Here is a 19175-nt window from a genome sequence, read left to right on the forward strand (position 1 = left end):
TGACGTATGGAATAAAACAAGTTGGAGGTGAACAGTTTCACCCCTGACTTGTTAAAATTAAATCCATTTGCTTTAAACAGATGCCTGCGTTCCCAAAAAATATTAAAGTTGTTGATAAAATGCACCGAGTGGTCAGTACATGCTGATATAAGCCATTTATTCAGTGTAAACAGCCTGCTGAATCTCTCGTCTCCTCCTCTGACCGGCGGTACAGGCCCACTGATGAATACAGCTGCATTCAGAGAGTTTACAGTATTTAGTAATCCAGTAAAGTCCCATTTCAGAACCTCCAATTGTTGTTTGGACACATCGTTTGACCCTGTATGCAGAACAATGTTTGTCACAGTTGGATATTCATCTGCAATTTGAAGAATTCTCTCCTTCAGGTTGTTGACCATATCGTTAGGAAAGCAGAGGACTTTAGTGTTCTTACCGCACATCCCTTGTACATCCTTTACGGCAGATCAGAGTTTCAGGCCTAGCCTTTAGCTTTCCCTGTGGCCTTTCACTTTTCAACAGATTTTCAGACCTTACTTCGCTGCTTTTAGATGGATGGTTGTCCGATATAGATCCAGGGTCCTTTGATAGTGGAGCAAATCTGTTCTGCAGTTTCACATTCAGTTGTTTTGGAGTTTTGTTGTTAACCTTCCTATTCGCGGTTGTCCAGTCCTGTTTCCTCTCGTATACAGGGGTAGAAGAGCTTCTCAATCTCGTAGGAAGTGAAGGCCAGTCGGTTTCAGAGATTTCAGCTCGCCGTGCTCTGCCCGTGATATGTCCTCCCCCTTCCAGGAGACATGATTTATGTCTTGGTTTTGCACCAAGACAGTCCAAGGGGGGATTATCACTTGAGGATTTATAATAATGCACAGAGTCTACTTTCTTGGTCATGTTATCTGTGCTCCTTAGCAGTGTACTAGCTTGCTCATCGCCATTGTTTTGAATCAAAGGCAAGGTTGTTTCATTTCCACATAGTCCATTTACCTCCACGTTTACTTCTAACCGATGAATTTTTGTCTCCAGTACTGCAATCTTCTGCAGGAGGCTGTGGTAGTCATCTGTGGAGAGGGAAGGCATCTTGTTGCTAGTTAGCCTAGCGGTTAGCACCGGTGCCCAGATGCTGTAATCAGGCTTCAGCTGTGTCTAGGCCACAGACACACGGAGCGCTGAGGGTAAGGTAACTATAAAAATGTTGCTGTTTCTGTTAAGAACACTTTAGTCCTAATGATCTATAGGTGTCCAGAAGCTATCGCAGGTAAGCTCATACGGAAAAAAGGGGAAAAAATCAGCATAAAAATCAATAAAAATCAATAAAAGAAGCAAAGCATTTAAGGAGCAAAGAGATGAAGCGTCCACACTCGCAAAAGGGGGAGGAGATGATCAGAATACTTATTCATTTTTCCTCTCTTCTTTTCCTTTTCTCTGTAGTTTTGATGTGGAGAATGGCCTGTCGGTGGGTCGCAGTCCACTGGACTCTCAGACTAGGTTCTGGTCTGGTACTTCAGGCCAACTTTCCCCACAGTCAGCGCCGCGAGTCCTTCCTCTATCGCTCTGACTCAGACTTCGACCTTTCGCCCAAAACTATGTCCCGCAACTCGTCCACTGCCATCGAAGTGTAAGTATTCTCGGACGCTTTCTGTATTGTTTCAGCAACAATGAGCTGAGAGATTTTTGTTTTCTGTTCTTTTGTTTGTGGGGTTGCAGAGCCCACAATGTAGATTCGACCAGTCGGCCCCAGTACAGGAAGTCTGGCTTGAGGAGACTCGCCCAGCTCTAAATGCTGGTCCTCTGAATGTCCACCCTGCTTCCACTGAAGGCGTGAAGATACAGAGATGTTCTCTACCCATCACAGGAAACTAGAGGCAGAACTATGAGACTCTAGAATGTGTTGTTTTTGTCATCAAGCATGAACTTGTTCTGTATCCTCAAGAGTCCAGAATGATTGAAATATTCTTAAAGAAACATGAAGAGCTTCACAACACTCACATTGCTGTACACACATGTTAATATATAAACTTCAGACAAAGAAACATGTGAGAAAAAGCAGCAGACAGGTGCCTTGTCTTTGTCCTGGTAGGACTTTATGTGGTTTTGTGTGATGACTTCTTCATTCTTCCCCCTACATGTAGGCAGGACTATACAGCATGACAGATATGGGAACACTTACTGAAACATTTTTCTCTGAGATCATTTAAAGTCTGGATCTGTCATGAATCGCTGTGCGGCAGGCGGGAGTTGGACCCAAAATGCAGGACTCACAGACTCGAGGGAATTAACTCAAAACACAGCTTTATTTGCCGGTAGAACAAACATACAAACTAAACTAAACTAAACTAAACTGGGACGCCACAAACTAAGACCTCACAGGGAGATCCACACACAGCATGAGGGACGACGTCACACTGACTCAGGGAAACACAGGGTTTAAATACACTGGGGAGTAACGAGGGGAATGAGACACAGAAGGAGGGCACAGCTGGGAGAAATCAGGACTGACGAGACAAGCAAAGCAGGACACATTCACATAAGAAACGGACCTTCAAAGTAAAACAGGAAGGATCAAACAGAGACGCGAACTTGACAGTGGAGACGGCAACTAAGAAACACAGAGACATAACCTATAAGGCAGAGGACTCTAAGAACCGAGAGACACAGAGGGGAACACAGGTGACACTGATAATCATGACGAGACAGGGCGGGGTGAACTGAACATGACATGTACAGGCGTGAGAGTCACAAAGTAAACAGGAAGTGCACAGAGGTTCAGACAGGAGGAGAGAGAGCACGGGGAAAACACAGACATAACGGGCTGGGGAAACATGAAACAACCACAAAGGGAGACGAGGGCTCATAAATACACAGAGGGCACACAGGGGGTAAAAGCCATGAAGGGAAAACACTTAGGGAACAACACAACAGGGCAACTCAGAAAACATGGCCTAAAATAAGGAATAAAATACAAACATACAAGAAAACCAAGAACACTGGGCCAACATGGCCCAGGACCATGACAGGATCATACATGAGACTGAAGGAATTAGAGGAAACAAGTACTACAGCTACTCACTGCTATAAAATATATTTCATGTACTTTTCAATCATGATCAGAATAAATCTGAAGCAAAAACTGACTAAATAATATTTACAAATACACAGTTTTACTTAAACAAAGCCAATTTAATGAACCCAAAGAACAACTAATGTGGTACAAATTTCAAAATGAATAATATGAGGATGTAGTTTTGTAATCTTGTTTACAGAAAAAAATCTGTTTGACATAAATGTAGAGAAAACAGCTGATGTGAGAGAGTCTCCGTGGTATACGAGGAATGAAGGGATGGAAATTATTTTTCCCAAACATATTCCCTCATTTGATGTGACAGAGAGCTCTGTCTAATACATTTGTAAAAAATGAAGAGAGACCAAAAAAATGAGGATATTAATATGTAATTAGGGGATAGTGATGACTTCTTAGAGCAACTTTAATACATTTTCAGTGACCCTTCACTCTAAGAGGACAACTGGTTCCAAGTCAATGCAGCAAACTGACTCACACCAAAAGAGTCAGATCATTTCCATAGAGAGGCACTTTGCATCAGCAGCACCATGCTCCAGTGCTCTGGGAGAGTTTATAGTCCTGAGAGTTGAACACTGGATGACTGACAGCTGTCCTTCATCACAACAGAAGCCACAGAAATCCTCCTCATCAAAAACATGACTTTGATCTGCGTCCTCATCTGGACTCTCCTCTGCTGCTGCTTCACAGGTAAAGTCCAGAGAATCAAACTCCTCTCCTCTATCAACATCTGTCCCTCTGAAATGAAGCCCACAAAACCATGAAGCTGCTTTATGTTTTTGTCTCTGTGTCCTCAGAGTCCAGAGGACAGATCACAGTGACTCAGCCTGGAGCAGTGAGCTCTGCTGTGGGAGGATCTGTGAGCATCAAGTGTCGGACCAGTCAGAATGTTTATAACTCCAACCGTTTAGCCTGGTACCAACAGAAAGATGGAGGAGTTCCTAAACTGCTCATTAAGTATGCTAGCTCTCTAGAATCAGGGATTCCAGCTCGTTTTACAGGCAGTGGATCAAACTCTGACTTCACTCTGACCATCAGTGGAGTCCAGGCTGAAGATGCAGCAGTTTATTACTGTCAGAGTTTTCACTATCCTAACAGTCAGAATGTGTTCACACAGTGAAAAACAGTCGTACAAAAACCTCCCTCAGTCAGACTGAACAGAAACTGAAGTGACTGCTGCAGCTGGAAGATACTGCAGAGACTGATACAGTTCACTGAGGACACACACACACACACACACACACACACACACACACACACACACACACACACACACACACACACACACACACACACACACACACAGCATTAACATTGAGTGTATTGCTGTAAATTAAAAGACCACCAAATACTTTGAACACACAGAAAACATCAGTAGATAAATTAAGTATTTATTAATTAGCTGCTGTAGAAATTTAAATAGTAAACTTTTGAATCCAGCATTCGTTTCCTCTTTCCCATCATTGCTTAGACTCCACTTTGTTAATTGCTTTATCAGAGCATAACTTTGAAATCTTTAAATGATTTTATTAGTTTGAATCTTAAGTCTTAAATTTTAAAGCAACATGAATAAATAAGGAGCTACAGAAAAACCACTTTACTGCTCACAGACGTTCCTACATGATAGAGAACAAATAAGTTTAGAGTTCAGAGTTATCTCAGCACAGATGTGTTTACACATTTTAATATTATTTTACCTCAGACTGAATAAGAGCTGAGCTGACTGCTGCAGAGACTGATGGATTTCCTCCAGATTTACCTTAAACAGCATCATAACCACTCATAACAACACTATTAATAGAAGCAGTAATAAACATGCATTTCACTCTTTATACAATGTAATCAGAGTATACAATGAATGCATTGTAACTGTATTTGGTATCAATAAACACAGATTTGTGTGTGATTGTGATTCATGACTTCAACTTGGAAGCTGATCTTCTCTGAGCTGAAGACTCTGCCTCTCATTCCACTTTTCAAAGTCGTGCCAGGTGGTCCTTGGGCACTGTTCTCGGCTCGTGCTAGGACATCTGACTGATGCCTGTTGCCTCTGGTTCTCTGAGACTCTCACCCTTTGGCTCTGGGTGCCTCATCTGGGGCCTTCCTCCTTCTCCTGCTGTGGGCTCCTGGATCTCCTGGATCTCCTGGATCTATCGCTGTCTGACTGTCACGGACCCGGCTCTGGAGGTTACTCAGGGTCCGTGAGCAGTGGTTATTATTATTGTTGTTATTATTATTATTACGACTATTATTTGGGGTCTGTCGTCTACTGTTCTGTCCACGTTTGTATGTATGTGTCTGCTTCTCTCTCTCTCTCCCCCCGTCCTCGGGGCTGTTGACGGAAGCGTGCTTCGTGGAAGAGGCGTGTCCGGGCGACTGTCGTCATCGGGAGTCCCTCTTTGCTGTTGCAGCTGATTACCTGACCAGCTGGTGGTGATCATCCCTCCCAGCTAGGAAGAGGTATTTAACCTGGACTCGCGGCGACAGTCGACGTGGGATTATGACTCTTGACCGGTATAGTCGGCTAGCGTGTGTGGCTTATTGTGGTTTTTCCTTCTTCCTCCAGGAAAGTCGGGCGAAGAAGCGAGTTGGGGAGCACACAAACTAAGGGAGCTACAGCACGGGACGCACTGGGAGCAAGGGATGAGCACCATTGGCAAATTACATCTCTGAGTTAATTGTTGGACTTACCTGTCTATTCACTGTAAATAAAGTGCACTGTGGCATCGCAGAGTCCTGCGTTTTGGGTCCTACTTTCCTCATCCCCACGGTCTGCCAGCCAGACCGTGACACTGCCTCTGACACCCAGGAGGGCATTATTGCACCTCCCTGCCCTCATTATTGTCTACCTTTTGTGACAATGACACACACCACAAAAAGATTGTTAATTTATGTATCTGTGCATTTTCATATCTTTGTGTTCCAGGTGCTGTATGTTTTTGTTCCCTTTGTTTTTTCTTACAGGTGCAGCAGTTGGTGACACATTGTTGGACAACACGACAACAGGCAGAGGAAACAAGAGGAACCATAGAGAACTTATAGAGCTGATCTTGCAACATGTTTTTGGCACCACAGTGCATTCAGATCATAATTCAGATTGCATAAACTGCCAGACATGACAGGATTAAACAACATATATTAATAACATGTTTCTGTACAGGAGTATTTGAGTAAAGTAGCTCAGAGGTAAGGCAGGACAAAACCATTTAAGAATTTAAAAAGAAACACAAAAACATCAAATTACCAGGACAATGTCTCTGTTTCCCATTTTAATATCATGATTCAAACAGGAATTAAATGCAATTTGTAAACATTTAGATATAAAATTAACTAAACTGAAGCAAAGTGGTAAAAAGTAAAATATTTATAGCTTTCAGGCTCTCGGACGCTAAAAGTTTAAATACACTGATATCCTGGAAAGATGAAATGGATATGGATATCGTGAATAATTAAATGAAGTGCTCACTCAGGTTAAAACACCATCACATGAGACACATCACACTTCTACATCTGGCTGGCTCTGTGTATACTAATGTTTGTTATTCAATGTCCTGTCATGTTTGCTGTATGGCAGGCAGCATGAAGGTTCCTGGATTCAGGATTCTTACACGGAAACAAATTTAAAGAGGCAGCTTTATTTGTTGGGAAATAATGCACAAAATAAACATTTACGAAAAACAAACCAAAACTTGAACATGGAAAATAAGAACTAGACTCTGCGGGACTAGAGACAGAAACACTAGGAAATAAGGAGCATGGAACTACACAGCAAATCCAGCATGTCCAAATTAACACTGTCGGATTTGATTTCAACACTATTAAAGTGTCTATATGGGTCCACACCAGAGAGTGTTAATTTAACTCTTTTTGGAGAGTTGGTACATTAACTCTGATTTAGTGTTAAACACCAAATCTGTCTGGAGTTGATAATTTAACACTTGGTGTTAAGAGTTTATATATTAACTCTCAAAGAGTATTTTAGTTTAACTACGTAAGAGTTATCTTCTAATTCATTCTAAAAAGCAGGAATTTTACTGTTCTGAACTTCTAGAAATTTATTTTGGAAATAAACATTTACTAAAAAGATGCAATGGTTTTTGAAAAACTTTTATTCTGAACTGTGCACCACAATTTCAAAACATTTTCTGAAAGATGTAACAGTACATGTTCTCACTTTCATTAGAATTTTGTTTATCAAAAGGTCTGACATGGTAAATGCAAATAACAGCATTCTCAACACTTATTTCTTCAATACAATATGCATGTCCTTCATTCATCACTTTGTGGAACTTCAGCGCACTTCTGCTCTCCCCCATATTCCATCTTCACAAGCATATCCTGTGCAGAGATTGAATAAAAATTAGTTGACACTAATTAATGGCACAAATAATCCAGTAAACAATTGCAGCACAGTAAAAAAAAGGAATCCTCTTTGAGCCATTACTTGTGTAAAGTATTTTCCCAAAAGACAAAGACACAGGCAACAGGTAATACTGAACTAAATGTAAAACCTCAACCTTTTTCATTTTTACCTAAACCGTGTGCACAAATCTCTGAAGGGATCTATGTTAACGTAGAATCGAGTCAGGACGTCAGTTATTGCTGTTTGCTCGTTTTTTTTTTTATGGGCGATCGTTTTCAGGCTTCAAGTAGCACCATTATACCAACATTTCACATTCTAGACATTGTTTTAGGTGTATTTGACCAAAAGTTTGACTGAAAATTCACATGCAAGCTTTTTTTCCAAGGCTGTGGTATTTGCCCGCAAACAATACCTTTCAGCTAGCTAAAACAGAATATTATGCTATCACCGAGCAACATGGCTAATGCCTTTCACACAGCTTTGTCTCAACTCCAAAGAGCCACAGAAGTAAAAGCTCATAATAATAATTGAAACAATCTTTGAAAAAATAACTTACCAAGCATGGCAAACAACTCAAATATGTAGAGCAAAATGTTCTGAAACGGCTTCACTTCAGCTTCGATTGGAGCCGTGCTGGGGGCGGAGTCTGTGAATTTACTCTGTTGGTCTCATAGCCCCTGTAGGAGTTCAGAGTTAAGAGGTCAGGAGTTAATGTTTCCATTGTAACACCTCCAGATTTGACAGAGAAACACTCATTTTTAACACTCGATTTTAACTACTATCATTTTACACCTCAGAGTTACATTAAAAGAATGTGACTCTGCTTAGAGTAAAATTAACTCTACTTTTGCAAGGAGACTATTAACACCAAAAAATTTAACACTTTGGAATTTGCTGTGTAGGAATGATGGACAGAAACATGGAGAAACCTACAGCACATGGGACAACACGACAACAGGCAGAGGAAACACACAAGGGAATGACACACAGGAGGAGAGCACAGATGGAAATAATCACACATAAGGAGACCAAGGGGAAGCAAAACTGAAAACTGAACACAGGACAAGGACTATCAGAAGAAAACAGGAAGCATGACGAATATGTAGATGCAGAAAAGACACTGTGACTGGGGGAACAAAAACAGAGACAGACACTAGACACTGAGACATGGAGACATGACTGCCTGTGCAACAGAGGGAACAATAAACATGGAGACAAGAGCTTATACACAGGCTTGAGATGGACACTGAGGGAGGGAGAACTAGGATCACTAAGAACTTAAGAAAAAAAGATAACCAAAACCATGAATAAAAGTAATCAAAGAATATAAATTAACAACACAGACAAAACACTGGGTCACAGATCCAGCACTGTGACATGTCCGCTTCTAAACAGGACTTTTTTTTACATACTTAGCATGCTAAAACAAAAGCAGAAGGACAAAGTATTGTTTAAAATACTCATTTAAAATTGATTTATTTCCAGACATCCAGTCTGGATCCTGAAAGAAAAGAGTTTGTATCATCATGATTGAGCTAAAACCTCTGAGTGTAAAGAAACACAGCTTTCTTCTTAATCGTACAGTTTGGTTGTCTGAAATCAAAAATGAAAAAACTGTAATAAATAAATGCAAAATAAGAAGGCATTTTACTATTTTGGTATTATATCCACATTATCACATGCTGATGATCTGACAATAATGATAATAATGAAACTATACATGCATCCCATCCTATTCCAGCTGTCTTAAGGTCAGAGGCAGGGTACACCCTGGACAAGTCAAATAGTGAAACTAATAAAGACTTTAACAAAAAGAATGAATAATTCAAATAATGTCACGATCTGCAGCAGCAGATTGTGTGGAGCGGAGAGTGAGAGGACCCAAAATCAGACACGTGGAAACAGGATGGAATTTACCAGAAAGCGAGGCGTTCATTGAGACTGCATGAAAAATACAAAGCAAAGGAAAAACAGGACTAAGACACAAATACCTAAACTGGGCAAAAACCAACACTGTGAATGTCGTGCATGAAGCATGAAACATGAAAGCTGTAACTTCAATAACTCTGATATTCTTTATTATTAACTGGGAGAAAAAGTGCCGACTCAGTCTTTTGTTCCAGGACAGACTGTCTCTGTCAGATGTAAAACCAGCAAGCGTCCTCCTGACAGACCGTGGTCTTTTTCTTGTGTTAAGAGGTTTAGTGAAGTGAGTTTCTCTCATTTTGCTGTGAACACTAGAAGAGATTAACTTCTATATAAGTTGATTAAAGCAGACCTGTAGTCTCTCATCTGCCTGCATTCCTGTGTTTGTTCTGTTAGTCTGTTCTTAACATCATGTCCACTTCAAGCTCAATTCTGTCGTCATTATGTGAGTCCAGTTATTGTCTCGCTGCCTTCTGTGAGTTACTCAGCCTCTGTTTTGTGTGCTTTAACTCTCAGACTCCTGATCTCCACCTCATCCTGACAATTAGAGATCCTCAGCTAAGTCTCCACCTGCTTCACCTCTGCCACCACCAGCTTCTAGACTCTTCTCTGCTTTGGTGCTTCATCAGAGTTTCACTGTCAAATAGTTCATTAATCAAATTTCAGTAAATCTTCTCTTAAACTTGATTTAAATGATCTCTGTTTAAACATACAGATGACACCCTGCTCTTCAATTTACTTATTAGGTTTTAGATCAGATTAAAATGTAGATCATAAAACAGCTTTGAGACTAGAAATTATGAAGAGCACACAGATAATCTATGGTTGACATGACCTCAACATCTTATAGAGAAATATTTAATATGTGGATTAAAAAATATATATTTAACCATTTTCACTGCACATTACACTTGATGTGTCTGTTTATATTTTTATTTTGGTCTGGTTTTACAAATATTACAAAATCTTAATTTTTTAATGTGCATTTATTAAACTCACAGAGTCAAAGAACATGTTTTCTCGGTACGTTTTTATTCTTTTAAGAGTTTGAAATATCAGCTTTACAACAGACACAAAAGGATGAAACTAGAGGAGATTGTTGCTCTGATTGTTGTCATTATGAGATGGAAACATGACTGTTTAATGAGTTTATTTTTTAAATCTGCAAACACAAAGAAACAAAGAGACAGAAGAAAATCAACATCAAAGACTCAGTGATTGACATCAGGACTGGGAACACTGGTCTCTCCTCAGTATCTCTGAGACCGGAGTGTGGGAGCCCTGGGTGGCCTCACAGGTCACAGAGCCCACCTTCCCCCACTGGTCTGCAGTGAGCGTCAGGGTGCTGCTCCAGCTGTAGAGGCCGTCATTCTGCAGCACTCCAGGAGTCCTGCTCTCCTCCCCTCTGATGCTGCTGCTGCCACTGCTGTCGCTCGTCTTCCAGGACAGACTCCAGTCTGAGGGGAAGCCCTTGTTGGCCACACACATGAGCGTGGCCTTCCCCTGCTCCAGCTCCTTGTTGGAGGGACCCAGCACCTTCAGGGTGGGGCGGGTATCACCTAGGAAACACCAATCAGCTTAGAGGACAGGAACCACAATTTGAATTTCTCCGTTAAGAAGTTTCTGTCAGGTGTTTTTTCTGCTCCACCAGTCATTCACTCACACATTGTTTCACTTCCCTTTAAGAAACCTCTCATGCATATCAGCACAGAGAGAATCATCACACAGTTTGAGCTGAAATATGTTCAAACTACACTGGAAATAAAAGAAGCAGATGTGGAAACATTTACAGCAGAAGTTTGGCTTTAAAATGATTAGAAGTCTAAATCATGGACGACTGAAGACATTAGTGGACACAAGCACAGAGCAGCTACTCATTCATATAGATTTGAAATGTTATTGAACAGCTCACATGATTTCAAACTAAATCTGAAACATCTGACACGATAAAAACATCAGAAAGCAAACTTTAACTCATCCAAACAGCAGCTGATGTGGTGGAAATTTACAAACTAATCATAAGATGATGAAGTTTACTCTTGTCTACATTTTACTGTGACAGAAATGTAGATTAAACAAGAGAAACTCGCAGAGCTCATCTGAATTAGTCCAGTAAAAAGGACAAACATCAAAAACTAAATCATTTTAAATAAAAAAAATACTTTTGTCTCATCTAAGCAGCCTAACAAATAATTATTAAATAAAATGATACAATATTTAATAATAAACACAGTTTAATTAACTTACTTCCAACATCCAGTCTGGTTCCTCCACCAAAAGTCCACCACAGTGATACAAACTCATTGAGGCGCCGTACAAAAACCTCTGACTGTAGAGAGACACGGCTCTCTGACTCTGTCAGACTGAACTAAACCTACAAGCCCTCAAAATACAACTTTATCATCAGAACTACAAATAATAATTAATAATATGAAACATCCCAGATTTTCATTGGAAATTGTCCTGAGTGTCTGAATATTCATTTCCAAAGCTGACTTTGTTTCTTAGGACAAAATTTATGAATAAAATAATTAATCAGTTACACAAAAAGTTTCCTAGCCTTTCATATTAAATGAAATTAAAGAAAAGAAAATTAAATTAAAGAGAAAAAGGACATAGAAGTAACTTTGTTTTTGTCTTACTTCCAACATCCAGTCTGGTTCCTCCACCGAACGTGTACCACAGTGATACAAACTCATTGAGGCGCCGTACAAAAACCTCTGACTGTAGAGAGACACGGCTCTCTGACTCTGAAACAAACAAACTCAACAAAATCATTCACTGTTTGTATCATTTAATAATATTATAATAGTGTAATTAAAACAAATAAAGCCCATTACAACAATATTTAAAGAATCTGATTTCAAAATGTAGATTTTACAGCTTTCACATGTGAAAACATCTCTTGAAACCTGACACTTATTTTTTCACAGCTCTAAACACTGAAACTAATTCTCAGCCTAAAACGCTTCAAAAACACTTCAGATTCATGTAGTTATGTTTTGAATTTCACAAAAATATTAAGTTCTGGAAAGTGTACCAGCATTTTTTTCTATAATTTTTTTTTAATTTCCGAAGGAACATGTCCATTGTTAAGACGCTGCCTACACATACAGGGTTTTTTTTAATGAGTTTTTATTTCTATTTTGGAATTCTGTCTACAAATAATGGTGTTTTAGGAAGTTTTGAAAATTCCTTCCAGGTAGAGAAGACGGTGCTCTGTGCTGTTCTCACTGTGAAGGCTTCTAACTGGTAAACATTACCATTCAATTCGGGTTTTATCACCATGTGTTGCTTTGGTTTACTTTTGACATGTTTCACACACACACACACGTTTTCAAACGACTTCACTGACATTTATTCGTGAACACTTAAATGAACTCCAGTAAATGTTTCCCATCACTGCTTTTCTCAGTTGCTTTGGTGAAAGTCTTACATCAGGAACGTCATTCTCACCACTCTTAATGCAGCTCTCCAAATATGTAAGGCCTTTTTCACAACACAGACTCATCTATGCAAAAGACACTTCATAAAACACTTTCACCGTCGTTTTAAGACATCAAAACAGGTTTTTTTGTTTTGTTATTTTTCTCAAAACCTCACCTACTTTGGAAAGAGTACTGCAAAAAATGTAGGCCTAATGTCACAAGGGGCCAAAGGCCTGTACGAAACTGGACTCAAGTGCTGGACCACATGTGGAGACGGTTGAGTTTTGTGGGGATGAACAGAAGAGTATTTGACCAGCATAATATAATCTGCAGTATGATCATTGCTTTAACAATGTAACAGATAGCTTTAAGATGGCCTTAAGATGTTTATGATGATGTTAACTTTGTATTTCAGGTGCAGTTATAACTATTTTATACATATTGCATATCTGTGCTTATTTGAGTTGATGTTCAGGTTCTTTAAAGGTCGTAAGCCTCACTGACGTGACTGTTCAGGTGATACATGCTGAGGGAAAACTAGAACATAGAAGGAATTTCAATACATGCTTACAAAACACTTATATCAGTTTATTTTATTATCTTTTATATGTTCATATTCTTGTATTAAGCTTTTAGTAGGGGTTCTTGATTAAAACATTTATTTAGTAGAAGACATACACATAGTCTCAGTGAGCCTCTGGTCTGGTAAAAGGTCAGAAGTGCGAGAGGTGACATCGAGGCTGAGTGAGGTCGTGACACACACACTTTAAATTAGATTTATTTAGAGGATGTTTGGCTGTAACTGCAAAATTGTCTTGGTAAAAGAGGAACCGTTTCTTGGTGTCTCGGCAAGAAAGAGGAATAGGATAAGAACTGAAAGGTACACAGGAAGTGCCAGCCATGAAAATAGACGATGATGTTCTGTGTAAAAGGTCATTGTGGTGTTGATTTGACGTATGTATAAAATGTATCTGTGACGCATGAAGGGGCGTCAGTAAACAAACCCTGATGTTATAAAATAATTGTTTGTGCTTTAGTAAGTCGAAGATCAATTGCTGTTTTCAGTGATCTTCCCACGTGTGAATTAAAATCTTCGTTTGACTTCACCCGGCCGGACCAGTGTGGTTATTTTTCGATCACCTCTTGTACCCTTCCTCAATTTTTGAATCTTAACATTTGGGGGCTTCGTCCGGTGGTTGAGTAAGGGAGAAAAGTGGAGGTGTGAGCGGTGGTCCGAGGTGGTCAGACGGGCAGACATGAATTCCAGTGGTTGAAGTGAGTGGGCATAAGCCGGCTTATCCAAAAGGTAAGGCACTACCTGTTGAATTATTTCCAAAGTGTGCCAAATTGGACATGATAAAATTTAAGTCCACTCACTGAAGTTACTGGTGGATGTCTGTTTTGATTTTGATGAAAATCTCATGAGTTGATGCAGTTAGAGTTCTGCTAAGAAGAAATGAAAGTAGTTAAGAGTCTGATAAGAAAAGTTTAAATACTGGGTTGAAGTCCCAAAGAAATTGAGTTAGAGTCTCAAGTAGTTTGGTAGGGAATTGGTTATTTTGTTGGTTAGAGTCCAAATTTGGTCATAAGAGTGGACCTGAGCGGTCAAATTGACCACTAGGTTGCACCTGCCTCAGTTATACACTTGTTTCGGGTGTTGATTGTTGTTTCAAAGTATTATAAATTATTCTAGAACGGCAGTTCGAGTCTGCTAGGAAGCGCAGAGCCCGGAGGTTACGCTCCCTCCTTGTCGTGGACGCGCGACATTGACCTCTCGGCGAAGAGGGATAGTTCAGTGTGGCTTAACTGTGGGGTACAGGGCATCCTGGAATTAAGCTAGGAGTTAGAGTCTCCTTACCGTTTGGAACGGTATCTGCGCTTTTTTGGGCAGCAAAGGTTGGACCTTGGGTGTTGGACACTTTTAAATTGAGTTAGGGATTTTAAGAGATGAGGCCAGAAACAGTTAAAGTCTTGATACTGGTTAATTGGTCGTAAAAAACTCAGGGAGTTTATCCGCTGGGCGGTTATTTTAAATTTGTCTAAATTGTGTAGGCGCTAAAGCTGACAGATCTGACAGTGGTTGTAAATATAAGACGTCGTTGTAATATAGAATAAGAAAATTTGGTGTGAGAGGTCTCTGTGTGTCGAGTCAGTAATGCACTGACTGCCTGCTGCTATTCTTAGATGAAGAGTGTGTGTGCATGCAAATGAGGCAGCTGATGCAGAGCGCATGAGCTGCCTCGGCTGCTTTCGGTTTTGTGTGTTATTCAGCTCTATAACTATTGTTTGCAAATGTGGATAAATGTCTGCGATTAAAATGCTGGCTTAGTAAATAATAACATTGTAAATATATGAATGGTGACAGCGTTTCAAAATAGAATATAAGAATTGTTTGTGTTTAAAACCAACGTTTAGGTAAGAAGATTTAAGGTGGATTTGAAGGCATAAACAAAAAATAAAAGGGTTACAGTCTGCAAGGGTTGTTAATTCATGAGCTGACTGGATGCAGAGTAAGTGGAGTGGTCATCCTGAGAGGATTGAATGATGCTCTAACTCTGTGGTCAAGTCAGACATAGGCTTTAAGCAACCATGAGCCACTAATAAGCGTGACAGATTAATGAGTATGTGTAAATTGAACTTGTTAAATAGCCTTAATAGAAGTAACTCAATGAGCACGCAATAAAGTGGACCTGTTAGAACCCCTTTGACATTTGTCCCTTCAACAATAAATGATTATATTGTGTCCCATGCACTAAACAGTCCCATTTAATACTGTTAAATCGTTGTTTAAATAGAATAAGCAAACATGCCTGTGCTTTATTTTGCAACCTGTAACATACAAATTGCAGAGGAAGAGGGTCGACTGGAGGTGACCTGTAAATGTCACATAGTGACTGAGGAAGGTGTTTCACCTTATGAGATGACAGTGTGGTCCGAGATTGAGCTGCATGAGCTAAATGCCTATATACAACGTTGTCTATTTCTATTTCAAGGCTTAAAGGAGATGACTGAGCATGAAAATGATCCAAATTGGGAGCCCACAGAGGCCGCCCACTTTGCTCAGGCTATGGTAGAGTCGGTACTAGACGGTTTTGATTCTGATATGCTTGCTTGGGAAATAATGTAATTATCTGTGGAGATGTCTCCAAGCGATTAGTAGATTTAAAGGAGACAAATGTGTGCTTGAGAGTGCGTGGTTGAAATTGTATGTGTGCGTGTGCGTTTGATATGTGGGAGCCTTCTCGGGCAGCGATTTTTTTGTTAAACCTGTGGCAGGCTGTGCAAAATGGAGAAAACGTTGACATAATGACATAAAGGTGATTTCTTGGTTTTAGATTTATTAGTACGGGACAAGTTGAGGGACCCTTGAGGGTGTGTTGCTGTAAAGTATATAAGGGACGCGCAGCGCCGTTAATGGGTTTAAAATAAATGAAAAAACACTAATCCGAGGAACTATTGGAGAGGTAAGTATACGGAGGTGAGCGCGTTGCGCATAAGGGTTGCTGGTGTCATATATTAACACTTTGAGGGCGAATAATTTTGATTGAGTGTCAACGCTTGAGAACGCGAGGACAGCGTCTAAAGTGCTGGGTTAAACTTTGTGTGTCACCGAGCAGGGGAAGGGGAGCCAGTGGTTGCGAGAACAGCGAGACGAAGACTGAAACCGAAAGTTAAGCGTGTCTGGGTGACCTAGACCTAGAAGGTGGAGTCGACCAACGCCGTTGGAAGAGGTAAGTCTGTGTTTCAGAGAATGGCTGACAGCTCGGGTGCGACACCTAGTGGGAAAAGGGGATGCAAACCTCTGAAGGATCAGCTTGAACAGCTTAAGAAAGCTATTCGTTTGGCTTCCCCTGGAGTATTAAAATCAGCAGAGAAAGAGTGCCAAGCGATGGAGGTTGAGGTAAGCAAACTTATTACATCCCAACAGAAAGGGCTGGGTGATAAAATACCTCTGAGCTTGGTGTTAAAAACTGAAGGAGAAGTGTATGGACAAATGCATGAGGCCCTACGTGCGTCCATAGAGGCATTAAATATGGGCCGTCTCTGTGCTTGGTCTCTCTTCACACTTCTTTTCCTCAAAATTAGGCTTGTACTTGGTTGGGGTTCAGCTCCTCCATCTTCGTCCTCCTCATCGTCTTCTTCTTCTGATGACGTCGCACGGTCTTCATTCTCCTCTTCTGGCCCTCCCTGCATTACTCTCTGCTTTATAACCTCCAATGCCGTTAACACTGGCAGTCCCAGGCTTCTACCTTTCTACCAACGGCTAAGGCCAGGAGAAATATCACGAGTCGCCTTCGGAGCTTCCTGTGTTTCATCACTCTTGACATGCTTCGTAGCATTCAAGAATGGACTGTTCAACATGCACAGCAAACGGAGCATGTTCATTGGTTCATGGACCTCCCTGAAATAATGGCATTTATTGCAATTGTCATCTTGCGGGGGGTTACCAGGGTTCCATCTCTAAATGACTGCTGGTCAGCAAACCTGGGAAACCCACAGATAATTGGAACTATGGCACGAAACCGCTTCAAAGAAATCATGCAACACCTACGCTTTGATGACAAGTCCACCCGCAGTGATCGAGCAAAGACTGATAAGTTCGCTGCAATTTCCAGTTTGTGGGGATCATTTGTCACCAACTGCATCACGTGCTACAACCCTGGTCTACATATCACCGTTGATGAACAGCTTTTCCCATCAAAGACTCGGTGCAGTTTCCTGCAGTATATTGCAAGTAAGCCGGACAAGTTTGGGATCAAGTTTTGGGTGGCTTGCGACCTAAAATCCAAGTACATTTGCAATGTCTTCCCATATCTTGGCAAGGACCCCAGTCGTCCCACTGGGGAGAGACTTTCTGAAAATGTAGTAATGAGGCTGATGGAACCATTCCTAGACAAGGGCAGAAATGTTACCACGGACAATTTTTTCACATCGCTTTCACTTGCGCAAAAACTTCTTAGACGGAAAACCACCATCCTCGGCACAGTCAACAAGATTCGCAGGGAAATTCCTCAATCCACTAGACAGACAGATCGCAATGAATTCACCACTCAGGTATGTTGCAGGTCTTTTCTGGTTCTATGTTTATGTGTTTCATTGTGTGTAAAAGTGCTATGGAAATAACAATTTATCTTATTTCTTAGGTGTTTTCAACCTCTGCTGCCACGCTGACGGCGTATGCGGCCAAACGGAAGAAGACAGTCTATATTCTTAGCAGCATGCACGGCGTGGTTCAGACTGATAACACTACCAAAAGGAAGCCAAACACTGTCACCCTTTACAACAAAACAAAGTGTGGCGTGGATGTGATGGACCAGATGGTTCGGGAGTACACTGTCCGCAGAGGAACACGGCGCTGGCCAGTTGCCGTGTTTTATAACATGATTGACATGGCAGCACTGAATGCACATGTGCTGTATCAAGCATGCTCCGGGACGAAGGAAAGACGGGTGGACTTCCTGGTGGAGCTTGCAAGGGAGTTAGCTCACTCTCATGTAGCTGCGAAGAAGGCAAGAAAAGAACAGTTGCCTTTGACACAACCCTCCACACCGAGCCCTGGAAAAAGAGCCATGTGTCAGGTCAAACACAATTGCAAGAACAATCATGCCACTGTGCGATGTGTTCACTGCAACAGATACACATGTGGTAAATGCAGACTACAGATACCATGGCAGTGCCAGGATTGTGAGTGATTGCTGAAAATGTTGAAATGTACTCACTCACTTTTTATAATTATTTGTAAAAATGTGTACAAATGGTTGATTTTTTGTACTGTTTTTATCAATAAATCTCAGCAACAAAGGACATACACCCATGTGTGTTGATTTCTCCCTAAGATGGCAAACTGAAACACTCCAAGTTGGTGACTTTTGGAGATTTGTTTCCCTGGATGATTGAGAATGCATCAAGATGAAACACAAAAGGAAGCTCACCGCTTTTAGCAGCTCCCCCACCCCCTCATCCACACACCCCCACTCCCCTCCCTCCAGAATTCCCAGGTAACAACCCAATTTACATATGAATGACTAGCCAATTTAGCTTCCACTTGCCTGAAGCTAAAGCTTAGCTAAAAGCCTACCAGCCATTTGGCTGCTCTCCGGGTTTTAAAGGTAGAAAAGCCAAATGGCTGGGCTCTGGGCCTTCCTAGTGTTAAGAGCTCAAAGGGAAAAGGAAAGTTGAGGAAGAGTAGAAAAGTGAGTTTTGAACAAGGAGCTCCTGACCCTGGTTTAAGTCTGCCTCTAATAGCAGGTCCAAAGAACAAACCAGTTTATCGCGCCTATAAGGTGAGAGATTTGGAAGCATTGGTTAAACAACTTCCACCAATAACCAAGGGAGAACATTGGGAAGGAGAAGAATTAGCGCTGGGCGATTTTCGCGCTTTGGC

At 40.9% G+C, this 19175-nt stretch overlaps 1 pseudogene across 1 annotated transcript; it reads right to left on the minus strand.

Annotated features, from left to right (window-relative positions):
• Positions 1-10375: 10375 nt before the first annotated feature.
• Positions 10376-16959, minus strand: LOC106676801 (Ig kappa-b4 chain C region pseudogene; annotated as a pseudogene). The gene is made up of 3 exons (XR_013095459.1): positions 16885-16959; positions 11610-11730; positions 10376-10921 (listed from the first exon to the last, which is right to left on the minus strand). The product of XR_013095459.1 is annotated as an Ig kappa-b4 chain C region pseudogene (transcript).
• Positions 16960-19175: the final 2216 nt, after the last annotated feature.

This window comes from Maylandia zebra, linkage group LG22, assembly GCF_041146795.1.
Source record: "Maylandia zebra isolate NMK-2024a linkage group LG22, Mzebra_GT3a, whole genome shotgun sequence".
NCBI classification, from domain to species: Eukaryota; Metazoa; Chordata; class Actinopteri; order Cichliformes; family Cichlidae; genus Maylandia; species Maylandia zebra.